Consider the following 5,047-nt stretch of genomic DNA (forward strand, 5'->3'; position numbering starts at 1 on the left):
TGTTGCTTTATGGTACCACATCCAAAGGCAAGATGCTCAGGAGCACGCATGTCTTCGCATAGGATTAGGAATATTGGCCATCAGAGGTAACCGAACAGTATAACACTATGTGAGGTTACAACCCCTTCACACAAAGGCAATAAAATAGTGATTCATTTCATTAAAGAAATCCTACATATAGCTCCTTTAAACACATGGCGTGAGTCCTCTTTCATGCAATGGAAATGTTAAAATGACAACATATTGTAATGTTAATATAGCTATCATCATTAACTAGGCTCCTTACATCCTTGCTAATAACTTATTTGAAGGTGGTTCTCTAACATTGAATAGACTTACTTATTAGAGTTAACTTGAATACTTTACTTTTGGACACATTTGTGCATGATACTAACCATTAAACTCCAGATTGATTCAGGAATCTTCTCTGCAGGGAAATACCGGTGTTCTGACAATTTATGCTTCCTTGTTGAAAAATGCTACCTTAATGCAAATCGATAGCACTCACCCCTGGCGCAAGCTGCCCATACTTTGCTCTTCTCTATCCAGAGGAGAAGCAGCAGCACCGTGCAGGACGAGGAGCTGTGGCAGCTGAAGCCCTGGACTTCCTGATTCCAGAAGAGGAGGGAGTCGGACGACTCCACTCCTTCCATCCATGGGTCCCCGTGCAGCTCTCCCCTCACTCCGTTCCAGCCCATGGAAGACGCCAGATACCAGACACTGTGACTTCAGCACCGAGGGGGTACTTCTGCAGGACCACAGGTTTACTTCTCTGCCGCCAGCTCTCTGCTATCAGTTTGTGGTCTCCTTAAGGAGCTTCTGTCCATCATCCAGAGTTTCCAATGTCGGGATCGGTGTCTGGCAGACCCAGACGTACCATATCCTTTGGCTGCAGCATTCCCGAGCCCACCAGGAGGGAGCTCGTTGAGGCACCGGTTAGCTCGGAAGGGCTTTTCGTTTCACCTTTGCGGACCCTGGTTGACACCATGATGTCCACTGCTCAATAGAGTGGAGTCGCACAGCTCATGCTTCATGGACAGATGGATGGACAGCCTGATCAGCCGAGGCCACAGGCTGGAACAGATTCGGTAAGGCAGAGGTGGTGCCCATGAGAGAATACTCAGTGCGCCCTGTGGTTCTCACTGAACTCTCGTGACGCTCCCCCGCTGGGAGTGGAAACTGTTACGCACCCTCTATGGCCCAGTAAACTGCTATATACCTTCCCAACGGTCTGGATGATCCCCCAGTTCCTGGACTGTGTGCAGGGAAAAAGCCTGTAAGCGATCCTGGTTGTGCCAGAGCGCACAAAGGCATACTGGTTTTCCTGCCTACAGCAGCTGCTGTCGGGCCACCCATGGAAACTCCCGTGGTGCAGGGACGCTCTCTCCCAAGCAGGGGGTGCGATCAGGAGCCATTATGGGTCTGGCTGCTGAGTGGCTGTGCTTTGAGAGGCTGGGTTTCTCACAAGAGGTGATACATACCATTCAGGGAGCGAGAGCAGCGTCCACCCGGTCTTCGTACACCACTAAGTGGACTAAGTTTAAGCACTGTTGCGCGGCTCAGGGTCTGGACCGCGTGGCCTGCCAGCTGTCCTGTGTGCTTTTGTTCCTCCAGCTTCTGATGGACAGAGTGCTGGCTTTCGGTACAGTGAAAACCTTCACTGCCGCCATTTTTTCCTGCTACAAAGGTTTTGGTAACTCTGTGTCTCACGTCCTGCAGCTCCGAAGTCGGACTTCGAGCCCCTATAGCTGAAGTTTCTCTCTGCCAAAACTACACTGCTTTTGGCACTGACATCTGCCAAGAGAGTCAGCGATCTGGCTGCCCTCTCTGTGGCTCCCTCGTCTTAGAATTCAGGGGGACGGCCGCTCCGCTGTCCTGCATCCTAACCCTGCCTTCAGGCCCAAAAGCATAACAAACTCCTTCAGGTCGAGGGTGATTACTCTGGCCGGCTTCTTCCGTCCTCCTCACAGGTAAGAGGAAGAAGCTGTATCCCATCTCCTCTGCCCAGTGTGCACACTGTAATTTTATGTTGTGTGCATGGATGCCTGGCGCCATTGCCAGTGCCTGAGAATAGTCTCTGGGTCTCCCTCTATCAGCACAGTGCCTATCTCATTGGCTGTGTGAGGCCATATTGCAGGCTTATCTGTCCTGCAGTGAGGCTTCCACAGAGAGCATCAGAGCACACTCTACAAGAAATGTCTCTTCATCTGTGGCGCTGCACAGCGGGATGATGGTGGACGACATTTGCACGTGTTCTTTCGCCTGTTTTTACCTACGGGATGTCTCCTTGCTTGTTCTGTCCGAGTGATTGTCTTCCGTGTACGGTGCACATCCCACTCAATGCAGCGTTAGTTGGATTAGTAACTGTAATATTATTACTGTTTTGGAAATAATAATCTAGTTACTGAGAAAAGTAATAATATAGTTATAAGGAGATATAATAATAATAATAATAATAATAATAATAATAATAATAAGGTAGAGGAGAATCTACTGATCAGTGTTTACATTTGTCTAGGTAGAACAAAAATTAATCACAGTTTAAAATTTTTTTTCTGTGTTTCAGACAGAGAGGCTCTCCAGGCTGAAACAAACAGAACACTAAAACAGCTTTTGTTCCAAACTATACAACATATCAAAAAAGCACCAATGTAGATCCCAGTGTATGTGTCATTTAAACTTTGAATGACGTTTCAAGGTGACATATTGGTGAAGTTCTAAAGCTCCAAAGCAAAGTAGATAGCATTTAGGGCTGTTCTCGACTAAGGATTTACATAGTTGAATCAGAATCGTCTAGTCCTGCCTATAGTCGATAGTCGAATCATGTGTGTTTTTGTGCGCAGCAATTGCAAGCGGGGGGTCTTACACACGGTAGCTCCTACTTAATCTTGAGAAGCTGCAGAGCTGCAGTATATATTCATTCAACTTACACTGTAAATTTCCAGCTAAACTGAGGCTTTTTACAGACCCTTTTCTCTCTCTCTCTCTCTCGCCTGTCATTCACCGGTCTATTGCAGAGTTTTACGTGCATTACTGCTGCTGACAACTGCATGCACGTCGCGGTTCCTTGCGGGTCTATTTCAAGTAGCCGGCTATTTAGAAACAATCAGATATTCTTTATGTGGTTCACCAACAGTGATAAATTATCCGAAAGTCCCGCGAGGTGCGGCCAACTCGGCACAACACCAGCCAGCCGCGTCACACAAATCCTGGAGTGACGCCCCTGCGAGGAGGGCCCTAGAAGCCGCCATGCCTCGAGTAGAGTGTACCCTTACGCCCGTAGGTGAAGGCAAACCGTGCACCTGATAGGCCAGGGAAATAGTCTGAACAATCCAGTTGCTGATGGTGTGTTTAGAAGCGGGGAGCCCAGCCTTGGGGGACCCGAAACACACCAGCAACTGGTCTGCTTTCCTCCACCGGGAAGACCTCAGAGTGCTCTCGACAGGGCAGAGCAGATGAAGTCTCCCGTCCTCCGCCGTCACATGAGGTGGGGATGAAACGCCTGCAGTACCGTGGACCCTGCCGGTCTGGCCAGAACCTTAGGGACATAACCTGGACAAGGGTGCAGGATGGCCCTGACCCTCCCCGGGGCAAACTCCAGGCATTGGGGAGAAATCGAAAGTGCCTGGAGATCCCCCACCCTCCTCAGAGAGGTGATAGCGAGGAGAAAGGTCATCTTAATGGTCAGGTGCTTGGCCTCAGCCGACTCCAGGGGTTCAAAGGGGACCTCAGCCAGCGCTTCGAGAACCACTGCCAGGTCCCAGGTGGGAACCCTGGAACGAGTCACGGGTCTCATCCTCCTGGCTCTACGGAGGAAGCGCACGACCAGTGAAAGCCTCCCCAAGGGCCCATCACTCAGAGGGGCGTGGAATGCTGCAATGGCAGCCACATACACTTTGAGCGTGGACGGGGAGAGGCCAGCGGAGAAACGGTGCTGGAGGAACTCCAGTATCACAATTAACGAGCAGGTAACTGGGTCCACCGCCCGTTCTCTGCACCAGGGGGTGAACACATTCCACTTTAGGCCGCACATCCTTCTCGTGGACGGGGCTCTGGAGCTGAGCAGCGTCTCGACTGCTCCTGTCGTCAGGCCCGCCTCTAGGAACTGCGCCCCCTCAGGGGCCAGACCCTTAGCTGCCACAGGGCAGGGTGCGGGTGAAAGATCCGGCCCTCCGTCTGGGACAGCAGGTCTCTCCTCAGAGGGACCTGCCAGGGCGGGCCCTCGAGGAGCGATATTATATCCGATATTATGTCCTGGCGGACCCGCTCCAGAACCCCTGGGAGCAGAGCGACTGGGGGAAACGCATACAGACGCAGCCTCGGCTGTCACGGTTTTGAGGTGAAGGCAGGGTTGAGCAGGTTGGAGGACCCAAACGCAGGACACGAAGGCTAGCAGGTGCAGTTCAGAGATTTATTTAAGGGCAACAAAAAGCGAGCACACTTACAGACTGAGTGGCTGAAAGACTAAGTCCAAAACAAAGCTTGTCCAACAGAAAATCAAAATCCAAAATGAGCAGGGAAACAGGGAGACACGACGAGTGAGGCTGACAACAGGAAAACACACTGCAACACTGGGTAACAATAAACAATGACCCGACAAAGACAAGACAGAAACACCAGGTATATATACACAGAGACTAACGAGTAGGGCGGGAGCAACACAGGTGACAGACATGAGACTAACGAGGCAGGCAGAGAGAGAGACAGTGAGCAGAGGGAAACAGAGAGACTGACATGCAGGCAGAGTGACAACCGGGGGAACAGACGGAACACAGGTCACTGAACACAAAACAGACCAGAGTGAACACTTAACATGAACTAAGGTACAGGACTGGGAACAAGGACAAAGAACTAAAACGCAGGAACAAGAGTTAAGGCAGTGACTAAGAAACAATATAACAACTAGACTACCAAACCAAAGCAATATCAAATCAACACAGGACTACGAGCTAGAACACCAGACAAGACATAAACACTAAGGACAAGGAAACGAGAAGAACAGGTAAACAGAAGGACACCAGAAACAAATGGCAAAAACTCAAACTCA

At 50.3% G+C, this 5,047-nt stretch overlaps 1 pseudogene; it reads left to right on the forward strand.

Annotated features, from left to right (window-relative positions):
- Positions 1-1,416: 1,416 nt before the first annotated feature.
- The window catches only part of LOC123958586, a 42,303-nt pseudogene continuing 38,672 nt past the window's right edge, over positions 1,417-5,047 (forward strand).

The sequence above is a fragment of the Micropterus dolomieu genome, linkage group LG20, assembly GCF_021292245.1.
Source record: "Micropterus dolomieu isolate WLL.071019.BEF.003 ecotype Adirondacks linkage group LG20, ASM2129224v1, whole genome shotgun sequence".
Taxonomy (NCBI): domain Eukaryota; kingdom Metazoa; phylum Chordata; class Actinopteri; order Centrarchiformes; family Centrarchidae; genus Micropterus; species Micropterus dolomieu.